This window comes from Pollicipes pollicipes, unplaced genomic scaffold (assembly GCF_011947565.3).
Source record: "Pollicipes pollicipes isolate AB1234 unplaced genomic scaffold, Ppol_2.1 Scaffold_5724;HRSCAF=6776_pilon_pilon_pilon, whole genome shotgun sequence".
In the NCBI taxonomy this organism is placed as follows: Eukaryota; Metazoa; Arthropoda; class Thecostraca; order Pollicipedomorpha; family Pollicipedidae; genus Pollicipes; species Pollicipes pollicipes.
In genome coordinates, this window is record NW_023596746.1 from 49,604,405 (window position 1) to 49,618,265 (window position 13,861).

Sequence of the window (13,861 nt, forward strand, 5' to 3'; positions counted from 1 at the left end):
TAGAGGATGGTGAGCTCCGCCTCCTGCATTCTCAACCCAGCACAGCGACGGTACAGCGTGACGGAGCGGGAGACACTCGCGTGCGTCTGGGCGGTGAAGTGGAGGAAGTACCTGTGGGGACGGTCACTTTGCCTCCGAGTGGACCATGCTGCGCTCTGCACCCTGATGACGTCACCAGGTGTGGGTCGAGCCGGCCTAAGGATCGCCAGCTGGGCTTCACGTCTGATACCGTACGACTTCAGGGTCGAGCACGTCAAAGGCTAGGACAGCCCGACGGATGGCCTATCGAGACTTCCAGGTCGGGCTGAGGAGGCTCAAGAAGACGACGTCGTGGCGGTGGCAGCGGTGCCGGCCCAGCTCCAGCCCGTGCGGCGGGACGAACTGGCCAAGGCAACGCGGGATGACCCGGTGCTACGCCAGCTCACGGAGCAGACTCCGGGCAGTGGCCGCGGCGGTGCTGAGACTGTCCGAAGGAGCTCCAACCGTCTACCGTTGTCGAGATGAGCTCAGTCTGGTGGGCGGCCTGGTGCTGCACGGGCAGCGGGTGGTCGCCCCAGCGAGACTGCGCTCCAGGACGGTCCGACTGGCTCACGAGGGCCACCAGGGGATTGTAAGATCCAAACAGCGAGCCAGGAAAGTCTGTTGGTGGCCGCGAATGGACACCGAGGTGGAAGCTGCCGCCAGAGCTGGCGACGTCTGCTCAGCGCAAATTGTGGCTCGCCGAGGGGCATCTAGTTACGAACTGGATCGCGGTACCCGGGTGCACGCCGAGCGTCTCACCCGCTGAACGGCTGGACCTGATCATCACCCGGCGGAACAGCCTGCTGAGCTGTCTGTGGGACAGCAGTCGGGGCACCAGCGGAGCCGAGAGAGTGCGTTCTGGTCGTCTCAGCACGTTACACCGCGTGTGCCGGCAGTGGAGACGGCGGTAGCACCTGGTCGTGCTGCGCCGGCGGCGGCAGTCGCGGATGACGAAGCTGTGACTACGTGCGGGTATCGTCTGGTGGAGCTGCGCAGGGGAGCCGGGGTTATCCCACGGCCGGGCCGGCTCAGAATCGTCTCTGCCGGATGCAGAGCCAGCAGGAGACGCTGAGGAGCGGCCGGCTGCAGGGGCGATAGCGAGAGCGGAGCTAGTGATAACGAGCGGCGCTGGCGATGAGCTGGACCAGGTGCGCGACGGTAACGGTGGTGCGTGGCGCTGCTCTCAGGCGTTCGGGACGGAGCGGGCGTGCTCCAGAGCCTTACGGATTTTCGTATAGGATGGGGAGGAATGTAGCGGCAAGGTGTTTCGAGAGTTTGTTTTCGTAGTTTTCGTTAAACCGTAGTTATTCGGTCACCTAGCGGAAATTACGGCGACCTGTGTCTGGTCATGTCACTGGTGCGGTGTCGGCATGTGGGACAACGGCTTTTTGTGCGGGTTGTTGTCTGTGTGGTGCGACGCGGCTGGCTGAGTGGCTACTGTGGGCTGTGTGTCGAGCTTCTTTGGTTGTAATTATTGCAACTTGCTTTTGATTTAAGTGTGAAGTAATAAACCTGTGTTAGCGGACGTAACACCCTTCCATTGAAAAGGGCAAGCTTGTAAAGTGCGCCAGATGGTCTTCAAAACGATTTCCTCAGTTCAAAATCACACAGAAATGTGGAACACTATCGCAGCAAATTTAGATATAATGCATGCTCTTAAATAGTTAGCTATGTTTCCAGTAAGACTTCTGCATCGCAGACCCTTACTGTTTCTCCAATGTTCTCTGTTTTGGTGGTATTTCATTTTGTCCCAGCATGGCTTTTACATCCAATACGCCTTAAGTGCTCTTGACCAAGCCGGACCGGCGTTGACCGGATTCTAACAACAAAAATTGTGAAGTGCTCTAGTTGGTGAGAAAATTTGGTTGTTAGTACGTGGAAAAAGGCAAAGTTTTAAGCTGTTGCCTGAGCAGGTCATGGGCAATGCCACGAAGCTCCACTAGTAGTGCTTTGAAGCGTCGTGTCGTCTTTTTGATTAACCTTGACGATCCTTGAACGGTGCTTGTGACGCATGTTGTTAATGGTTTGATGTTAATGGGCTCAAAACCGCATTGTCATCTTGACAATGCAACGTAAATGTCTGGCGATATTATGTTTTTCTGCATCTGTTGTAGCTAAGAAAAGTTTTTGACCTGGAAATTATCACAGTAGTTCTGGAAAAATAAACATGATGTACATTCACACTCATTGGAGTCCACTCGATGTGACGCCACGTAGACTCTTTTGCCGGACCTGTACGCAGTGTAACACATTTTCAGTTCACATTTTCGTAATATTCATGACATAACCTGTACGTACAAGATGTGCAAGCAAAGATATAGGCAGGTTTGTCTGCACTTGCTATGTTTGCGGACACATGTGGAAAAGAACAAAGGACAAACGTAAACCATAAATAATGCTGTTTGAAACGTATTACACACATGATCATCCCGTTGTCTGAGGTGAGCATACATGAGCTTGTTTATTACTTGACTTATGTCATTTTTGTCTAGTTTGAGCCGTGGGAGCGGAGATTATTCTGCGTGACATTACGAAAAATACTTGTCGTCCGGATCACTGCGAAGGTGTCTCGGTATGTTTTTGGGCAGCCAAATCGCTTCAAGTGGTGACAAATACTTATGTTTAACCGTACCAGCATCTTCCGTTGCCGCGCGCTTTATACTGACGATCGCTAGAACGATTTTATGAATGTCTACTGCCTGATTCGGAGTGGTCAGTCGTCCAAAACGTCCCGATAAAGTACAAACAAACGAGAATACCTGTGATATGCGTGGGTTTCACCGGCATCCTGGAGCTTGTCATCGTGCTTCTGCCGATGAATCACCTTTGCACCTTGGGGAAATTAGGCAAATCGCAATGTATCAGACCTGCTGGCGTGCTTCTCCCGTCTCGAACCAGCCGAACGCATGGGTAATCGAACATAACTGGGGTAAAATCATGGCATCTCACAATCTCAGCTGGGTCAAATGTTCTCCAAAAAATGTATTATCCCATCCCCCAGAGGCAGAAGAGCGAGTCACACCGCAAGCGTTTGGAGTGAAAGGCGGAAAATGCTCAGCATGGTTCGATGACAAGTCGAAATAAAGTACGTCAGGCTCAAGGAGTCATACAGTGCACAAATAATCCTAAAACCCTCAGGTGCAGCAACAAGAAATTCGGTAGCCAAAAACATGAACAGTTAAAACAAGCCGATAAACGCAATGAAACTCGAAATAAAATGCGTACGATGCAAACGAACCGTGAGCAGAGCTTCATAACCACCTGCTTGCACATGGTTTAAATATGATCAGCTATTTCAATGGTGGCGACGGGAGAACAAAAAGTGCAGGAAGCCAAGGCACACTCTCCTTTAGTCAGCTCGGGATCCTAGGATCCTGAGATCCCGGAATCTTTAATCACTCGTGATCAAAATTGCACCGAAACCCCTTAAATGGGAGGGAGAAAGTAGCATAGAGCTGGGGACAGTGAGAATCAGCACTGATTCCGGAGGTGCACGTGACCGGGGTCCGTGACTGGAGGCACGCTCGTGGCTCCGGGACGCTCCGGCTCCAGTCTTCTCCATGAAGCGGGTCGGTGACGGTCCGTGGCAGAGCTCGCGCCTCAAGCACTGGGGTCGCCGCACAGGTAGCGGACACGGTAATCAGCGCACTGATGACCTTTCTGGTGGGCGTTCCGGCAGGTGAAGCCGTCGTTGACGCTGCAGCGGACCGCCTTATCGGGTCCGACGGCCGCCTGCACACCTGTCAGCGTCTGGCAGTCCACCTCCAGCGGCGTCTGACCTGGGGTCACAACGGTCACCAGTGGGTGACCACCCGCGAAGACGTCAGTTTGGCGGAGTACTGCGCGGAGCATGGCGACAGCCTGTCTCCATAAAGGCCAGTCGATGCGGCGTTGGCAGGGAGACAACTAGGAACCCCGCTATATGACTGTCACTTCTTCGCCGCTGCTTCAAGAGTATGTCCGGTCTTAATGTGAACATGTAGGGTTCAAATGGTCGCACCATTAATGTGCGTCGTTAAGAATAGAAAATAATCGTCCTGCTCACCCGCTCCAGTGTTTGTGCTGTGGCTTGTTCAGTAGATTTGTGAAGGTAAAAATTGTTCACGGGTTTCTCAAGCTGGTTCAGAGCGTCAACACGCATCATCAGTTCTTTGCTTTCGTTGCGTGACATAGCCATGTACACAAAGCAAGAGGGAAAATGATGCAATTAACTGCGAAACCCCCTGGTGGGGTCGTACCGTTCGGACAAGGCGGGGCATTTCGGGCCGGGTGGTCGTGCCAGCCGGGGATCTCGCAGTCGCACTGGCCGCTTGGGTTGTCTTTGTCGAACCACTGCGACCACTGCAGGCTCGCGCACGGTGTCCAGCAGAGGAGACGCACCTGAGGAGGGCAAATGCCGTGAGCACTTGATTCGCTGGATTTTTGTATGCCTATTTCTCGGTTTGTTTTCGTATTGTGATAACAGTATCACTCACATCGACATGGTGAAAGGTATATCAACTAGCGGCGTTTTTCACCCGGTGGTGCACGTCAGTGGCCTTATGCCGACAGTCTCACATTGCCAAAGGGCTCTCCAGGGACTTCATACAGTGTGCAGGTCTGGCAAAACGCGGGACCCATTCCGCGTCGCGGGATGCGTAGCCAGGACAAAAAACATCAGGCTTAAGATTGTGTGTTCTAGATTCTGCTCCATCGGCAATGTCTTAACAAATCTTGCTGTGCGCCAGGCAGGTCGCGATGCCGGTAACATGCAAGCTTGTTTATATCTGCCACGCGGATAATGTCAATGTCGGACTGGATTGCGTCGATAATAGAGCCCCGAATTCCCAAACATTTTCGAACTCAAAGCGTACGGGATTGGTATTCGTTTTCAAAGCGGATATTCCAGCATATTTGAATATAATTGATACTATGTAACGAAATCTGGACATATTACGCACCGAGTAGCTTAAAAACTGATCCTAACAAATAGACAGACAAATCCGTCGGTAATACAACGCAGGACGAGGGACTCAAGGCCGTTAGTTTGCGTATTTCAATGATGACTGTTCATTTGATGTGTTGTCTACAATTCGAATAATGGCTTTCGCTGTTCGGAGGCCTGGTTTCAGGCTTCGAGAAATCGCAAGACTCACATGTTTTCGAATCTATTCTGATCCTCCGATTTTGAGTTCACGGCTCAAATCGATGCGCAGCAAACATAGACCTAAGCTGCATCACTCACCTCGTAGTCCTGACAGCGGCCGTCCTCCTGCTGCGAGTCGTGGCAGATGAAGCCGTCCTCGCTGTGGCAGTTAAGACGATTGGGGGAGATGGTGTCGTCACCGGTGCGGAACCAGGGGACGCCTGTTTTCGCGCTACGACACTCCACCTGTATGGGCGTGTTGCAGACAATGCCGAGGCGGGCCAGTCTCTTGGTCACGCGACCAGCGTAGCCACCCTCCACGGCCAGGTCGTAGCCAATCGTCTCGAAGTCGCCGTGGTCAGAGGTGATCTGGTCGGCGTTGATCCAAGGCGTCCAGCGCATTCACTTGCAGCCGTGGCCAGCCACAACGGGTGAACGGGTAGGTCGTTCGGCTGGAGGGTAGGGAAAGATGTGCTGTTTGCAGATGGCCACACAAAAATCGGTGCAACTCGGCAAGAGTGCCGAGATTCATAGGTGACGGTTGCGATGAATCGCAGAATTTGCGCGAGGGTAACAGCGCTCAAACGGAACCCACAGATTCAGGAAACGTATCTGTACTTGATGCCCAGCTTCAGAGGCTTCTGCTGAATTAAAAACTAAGCTAATAACGCATCAAATAACAGAACACAGGGCAGGACTGAGTGATGCCAGTGTTCAAGTTTGGAGCTCATTCTCTAAAATTCGAATAGTACCTTCCCAACAAGGCCGCACGTCCTTTTTCACATTCCACTTCCGCGGAGCTTGCATCAAACAAGGGGCAACGAAGTTAAGCAAAAAAAGCAAGAAAAAGCATTGAAGTCTGCCACGCCAAGACACTAGCACATGTGGTATTTGTCAGCTGACAACAACAAAACTTGTCTATTATTTACATCGAGTTTGTTTCAAGTAGACCGTGTCGCATCTAGCGATGCGTTTATGGTATTATCCGCCAGTGTTATGGCGCATCTTAATATGAGTCAGACGATGATTATATAGTTGGAACGAAACACATCACCACCCGGGAATATGTAATAGTAGTTGTAGATAGGTTTGAAACTGATCAATATGACATCGTTTTTTAATTTTAGGGGATATAAACGAACTTTCCTATCTACTGTCACTGACAGCTGGGGGTTAATAATTGATAGGCACACCGGCGATACCATTAGCTCTCTGCCGCATACACAATGCCTCGGAGCTAATTAGAACGATCCGAAGGAACAATGGACGATTTTTTTTCACACCTGACGACGTGACGTGAGAAAACGGAAAATGTTGGCGCCCCTGTCGAATGGCGCCTCGGCCGTCTCTCATCGGTGTGTGCCCGGGAGGTTCTTGACAAAGCATCTCTGAAGAGTGTGCTTGAAGCACTATTTGTGGAATTTTTGGCGCAGTATCGTTGAAGCTAGATCCACGATTCCTGCAGGACATCGCAGCACATCACGGTGGAGATTGTTTCCATCTGGCCGACCCTACGAGCGCCCCCTTATTATCTAGGAAGGTCCTGATGGCTGAATGAAGCTCTCTGACAGAAATCGACAGTGAACTTACACATGATGTCAGCACGGCCTTTTTAAATACGGCGGGGCATCGCGCATCAGCCAGCTAATTGTGCCATGGCTGGGCCTACTGAAAACGACGCTGTTCATCTTTTCACAGCTGGCTAATTAGTTAATGTCTGGATCTAAATAAAAAAATACCTTTTAGCCATCTTACATCTTATAGTTCTCGAATATTCATATTTCTACAGGTGGAGATAGCTGATTTTGGATCAAAGTCTTCTAGGACTTTATCCACGCATAGATCACAGAAAACCCTTGCAAGAAATACTGATGTTTTGAACTTTCATATCAGCCAAAGGCCCAGGTACATGACGAAGAAGTTTTCCAGTGGCATGGTCATCAGCGTGGCACTATCCATTTCTGACCTATCAGTGTGCCATATATTGGCCAGTTACGGCAGCAAGAAATGGTAGATATAATGTCCTATACTTTAGTCCTTCTCTCCACCTTCACAAGTTTGTTGGAAATTCTCTTATGAAACTCAGAAGGATCATTAAGATAACGCGTGTCTGTGAATTGCGGAAAGAATTTCTATCTGTCTGTTCCCCCAACTGGTCCTGCGAAATTGTACTCCTGACAGCTAAACATATGCCTGGTTTCTAGTTTTTGTCCCTGGTTCCCACCGATTCCTTCGACAAAACAAAACTCTGTATCCTGGTTCACGCTGATCCTTTCGATAAGACAAAACCTTGGATGCTTGTTCCTGCTGAATCTCCAAACAAACCAGGACCCTGATCTTAATTTTCACTGTTTTTACGACAAAACAAAACCCTGGATCTGGTTTCCACTGGTTCTTTTGACAAAAGACATAACCTTGGATCCTAGTTCCTGCTGGATCTTCCGACAAACCTCGATTGCCTTACGGAGGTGAGAGAAATGCGGGGGTTAGAATGGGGTGAGATCCCCGACTTGTGAAAAATTGAAAATTGCTATGTGTAAATTGTACATGCTGTGTTCATGTCCTTCTTGCCTGCCAAACTTCTGAATTCCCATCAAATGGTGCTCTTGTTGATATCGATGCGGTCAGATCCCACAGCCGTACAATGTTGGCCAGTCAGCTGAGGATCGGTCCTCCATCCAACGTTTGCGGGCCCACGCAGCCTCTGAGCAAACGTAAAACACTGATAGCTCATCTCCATTACAGGCCATCATAATTGATTATGTACTGATTATTTCCGGTGCTTACAGTTTTTCATGGCTCTAGTTATGTAACAGCTAGTTATTTCTAGAAGGGCGGTTAAAAAGTTTCAGTTAATTAAATGTATTCAGCGTAGTCTGTGTTTTTGGCTCGGTTCGGTGCTCCGCAGGTTCCATTGTCTTCGCCACGAGCAATATAAACAAACGGGTGGCGGAACGCAGTCTAAGTTGGTCAGATACCACCGTTATTCGATGTGTTCTGGTGCGCGTTCTTTGGTATTGTTGCTAAGACGCTGTCAGTGAGGTTTCCGTTCACCTTTGCCTGTGTGACCGGGGGCTTATTGGGAAGGAAAGGAGCTTCCATGACAGTTACCTGAAAGAAAGGCTTGTTGGCATGTGCAATGTGAGGCAAAGCAACCATACTTTCAATGAATCTGGAGTTATTGCGGTAAAGCAGCAATTCTCCATGCATGCAGACGTCCACTAACCAGCCTTGCAGGAAAGCTTACGCTGCAAGGCAAAGATCGGACGTTTGAGCCATATATACGAAACCGCATGCATGCAGAAAAGTGAAATTGTCAAATTCATATAACTACATTCTCTATGTTCTTGTCCGCAAAGTGTGGCTGGCAAATGTTTGTGAGACCTCCTTGTGACAGGACTGAATCACACAACTAAGAGTTGAAATGGTTCTGGAGAAGTAATGCACATAGTTCCCATAACTCTGTGTTAACTTTAATGAATATCAATGGTGTAGCTTCATATTGTCGGGTCACCTCAGCCCTCCTAACTCAAAAGCAAAAAATGGAAACAGGTGTATTCACCTTCCCTGCGCAGCCACTCAAACAATTCTGAAAGATTGCGCCCCTCAGTAACACCCTGCCGAAGTTGTTACTAACTAACAACTACTAAGTTGTTGTAACAACTACTAAGTTGTTACAACTAACGCAAAGTTGACAGGGGAAGACAGGGGAGTCTGGTTCTTGCTGCTTACACTGGCCTCACTCCAAACTCAAGATTGATTCTTGCTGGATCTCAGCTAAGCCCTGAGCTAAATCCTCGCCGTTCTTACTGGATCTCAACATGTTCCAAGCTGGATCTTGGTTCTCGCTGGAGCTCTTGACACCATGTTACGCTGGATCCTGGTTACTGCTGGATCTTTCGACATAATGCCAGGCTGGATGTTGGCTCTCGCTGAAGCTCTTGGCATCATGTCACGCTGGATCCTGGTTACAGCTGGATCTTTCGACATAATGCCAGGCTGGATCTTGGCTCTTGCTGGTTCGCTATGCTTGGTATCAGACGGAATCTTGGTTTTTGCTGTATCCCTCAGCTTATTGTAAGACTAGATCTTGGCTCTCGCTAGATCTTTTGACTTAATATGAGGTTGGATCCTGGTTCTTTCTGGATCCTTTGATTTAATGATAAGCTTGATCCCGGCTCCTGCTGGATCCCTCGGCCTAATACCAAATTGGTTGTTGCGTTCTACCTGGTTGCGGAACCGGGAACCAGTTCCCGGCAAGGAATCTTGGGAACCACGCACATGTCTGTTGACCACAGATGTCATCATCGCGTACATGGTATTTACCTCAAGCGGGGAGGGCTATGGGAACAAGTCACCCGATTTTGCTTTAAGGCACTGTTCCACTCTTGATGATGCTGGAGCAGGCATTAGATATGATTGAAGAAATTCACTTGCAATATTGGTATGCCTAAAGTGCAAACGACTGCTCTAATTAACAAGGTGTCACTGATGTATAACTATGCTCCCATTCCGTCATCGTCTAGCAACACCATGGAAAGTTTGATGACGTCAGTGTTGCTGCCTGAGATGCCACTGTAGCGGACGGCGTCATTCATTCCTGGCACTTCTATGTGCTGCAGGGTCGCACTGTTCTTGTGCGTGGTAATTCAACGAACGAGTGCATGCGCGTAGGTTTTTGGCCGTTTATTGTGGTGTTCTTGTAACTTTTCCGTGGGGGCATCTTCCCCGCTTGCATGTGCCTGCTTGGTTACGTCGCCATTCAGGGAAGGCTCCACATTTGGAGATATTGGGATAAGCATCAGATGTGATGAAATAGGCTCACTTGTGACGATTAGTTTGCTTGTTACTGTAAAATACTGCTCTGGATAACATAATTTCAACACTTACTACATATGTTCCTCAATGCGTCATCGTTTGATTACGCCATGAAAAGTCCTCATGACGTCAGAGTTGCTATCAGACTGGCCGTGTCAGAACTAACTTTGAAGCGGACGGGACGACCTACCCGTAGCACTTCAACTTGCCAAGAGGTGGGGTGTTCGCTGGTGCGTGTTTGCTGAATACGAATGTCGTTATATGATGGTGTTTTGGATCTTTGTCGCACTATTCTTAGGTATTTGTCCGTGATTTGTCATTTTTCCTTGCGCTTACTAGGTCAGTTCTGCCTTTATGCATAAGGCATTTAATTCGCAGCGTTATTTTCGTCATAACGAGTACCACCGTCCATTCCCTGCATCATGTGGCACAAAACGTGATTCGGGTCGGAAACTTGCACTTAACACATTAATATGGCTAAGGCCAACGGATGCCCTTTGCTGCCACGAGTTGTGCGGATGTACGCCAGGAACGGATATTTGAATAGTCACATTTCATATTGACTTCACACACCACATGACTATTGAGATGGCGATAATTGCATGACGCTCCCATGGTGTCACGCATGCCTAAGTAACCTTGAAATAGACTACACGTGGTGTCACGCATGCCTAGGTAACCTTGAAATAGACACACGAAAAAGTCTGCAAAACTTCGCGAGCGCCAAGCTCAAACAGGAGGGTATTAAGCCTTAAAACAACCATGGTTGTGAATTGCACCGAATGACATTCAAAATGGCTATCTCAGCTCAAAACTTCGCATAAATGTAGAACACTTATTTTAAAGGGATTGCTTCATACTTGTATATTATATGGCTGGCTAGCGCCCGCCGCAAGTTAGCCCCAGCTTCAATTCTGCGTTATTAAGTTGGTCGTTTGGTTAAAATAAAGAAGCCAGCAAAACAGACGCTAATTCAGGCACGACATTGACAACTTTACACTGGTATTTTCATATTTTTGCTTTGCTTTATCGCAATGGTACTGATTGTACGCCAAAACATGTACAACTACCATTACAATTGGACAAGTTGAAAATGAACAAAGCTGTGGTATCGCTGATATACGAAGCAGCAACAACTGCCACCGTGAATCATCTTAGCGGGGAGGTAGTTTCTTAGATAGAATAAAACAAACAATGACTTCGACCTGGACAGTACACTGAGACCTATCGCCATTGAGCAGATGCATCCTCACAAGTTGGCACATACGCCCAAATGGCGTTGCACAAGATAATCAATCTGGAGCGGGCTCCTTCTGTCGTGCCGCGTCGTGTCGTGTCGTGTGATGTGTCGTGCGTTGTATGTCGTTTCGGTGTCGCGAGGGAGGCAGGAGCAAGACAGCTAGCGTCATTGACCATGGAAGCGGGTCAGGCTGCAACAGTGGTCGATGCTCGGGTATAAGGGGCCGGGATGGAAACGTATAACTGGCTTGGCGTAAGACACGACGGCGTATCAGGTACACAGCACGAACGTCGTACGCCGTGTGTTTTTCGCGCATAGGAGGCAAGCGTGACACTGGTAGGCTGGTCCCAGCGACTCCGACTGCAGAACGCTCTTGGCAGGGAGAGTCCGCGCTGGTACGTACACATGATGTACGCCATGTGTACGAGACTTCTAGGGGCTAGTACATCCAGAGAGTTCACACTGGACACGCAACTTCTTCCAAAATATCAACCCGCAGCCCAGTCCGGCCCGACTAGGCTGTAATCCAGCCCACCAAAGCCGGCTGTGCTGCAATACTGATCCGCCATTTGCCCGCAAGCACTACTTTATTGCACTATTCATTTTATCATTACACCTTACTTGTAGACCTGCACCTTAAAATGTGCGTAAGATATTATGTGTTATCCGATACAAAACACCGCTTGGCTAACATCGGTGATGTTACTCAGAGAGCAGAAATCATAGTACCTGCACAATGAACTTATGTATTCACCAAAGTGGATCTTAAACACCGTGCTAACAGTTTTCCAACTGCAAATGGGAAGAAAATAATGTAGAAATTAAATTTGTTTTTCATCAAATCGCTCCCAAGATTTCAGCCCCCCCCCTCACCCGGCACATCATTTCAATAGACCACAGGCAATTGCTTATGATATTGCATGGATAAAATGATAGGTTTGCAGTGACTTTGCATTGAGTAAAAATGGTTCCTGTTTTAAGTCATGGGAAGTGTGCGTTCATTAGTGTATACAAGCTCAATTATTCGACCGCGTCACAACTCACAATGTCATTTTTCTCATTGAAGAACCAGAGCCAGCCTCCTATTGAGTGTTTTCTGTCCTTGAGTGGATACATCATGCAACCACACCACATGAAAACTACATGGCAGCTTTGAAATAATCCACATTTCTATCTTACCATACCACTATCCACGCTCCATCACACAACCGTCGCCGCGCCGCTTTGTATGGCCTGAAAGCAAGGATAACAATAATATTGTGTCCACAAATAATTGCCCACCAGTGACATCATTGGCGTTTAGCAATGACATCAAAAACCGTCACATATTGTTGCATGCTGCACAAAAATTTATGAAATATTAATAAAAATTCAAACGTCATGTGCAGGAACTCTTCCTACATTTCACAAAGCCTGATTAACAATAAGGCTTTGTGAATCAGGGTCACAACTCCCTACAAGCCCGCAGGTGCGCAATGTGCGGGTTAAAACAACTCAAAAGTGGTACCTCTAACTCGTAACAGCTGACAGCGGCCCTCAGCAGATTCTGCTCCTGCCATAACAACAGTGATTGTTATGACCACATGGCATAGCTGTGAACTGCGCTGAACGATCATCAAAATCATTTCTGAGCTTAAAACCCGGTACAAATGTGGCACATCCTCTTTAAGAAGTCCCGTTTTTTTCAAGCACAGCACAGACGCCATTTCGTCTTGCGAGTCAGCACTTGCTTCAAGCTGACCTTTATGTGAACCTGGCAGTCATTGACGTACTCGCGGGGGATCAAATTTTCTACTGCATGCGGCGTCTTATCGGCTAGATTGCTAGACCCGTGCAGCTTTCCCTAATAATATGGCCTCTAGTGAAAAATTAATGCCATAAGATCCAAGAACACCGTTTATGGTGTGTGATCATGACTGACTTCTGCTATTTAGTTAGATAGCGAAGGTAAACCGGAGCAGTTTGGTAGATATGTTTGTCCAATGCCGAGCATTGCAGTAGTGTTAAATCTGATGCCTCTACAAAATGTGTTGTCATAGATACATGAACTAAATAGGACAACAGCTGGCCACCAGTATATGAAGCTGCCGCCTCCTTGGTAAAGACATCGAGCCGTCTGTGTGGCTTACAGCTGTTACGTTGGAGGCGGTCGGTATTTGGCGCTGGTGATGAACATTTCGCTGTGTTGTGGCCTCCGTTGAATATATACTTGATAGCATGGTCTCTGCAAGCCACAGCTGTTCTCAATTGACCTGGATTTCTTTTTCGTGGTATTGCTATAGTTAGTGGCTGTGCCACGCGGAAGCGTCAATCAGTTTGCGAAGTTCCCTTTCTGGGGACTAGTTATGGTCTAGCTGGGGTCAGTGCTTTAATCCAGATTAATCCACGTTTAATTCCAGGTTTTAATTTTGATGACCTTTTTCAATTTCCTAGCAGAGCTGTTCAACGTCTTGCACATAGCTTTACCAGCTGAGTACTTTTTCATGCTTGTACATTAGGGATATTGTAATCACTAACTTCTGGTGAAGTACCTTCCTGCCTGATTCCTGGGCGGCGTATTTCTAAGTGACGAGTCACATACAGGTTAAAACACCTGCTTCTTTGTCTTTGAGACAAACAGTGCATTCAACGCTCTGTCAAAATCCTGCTATTGTGTT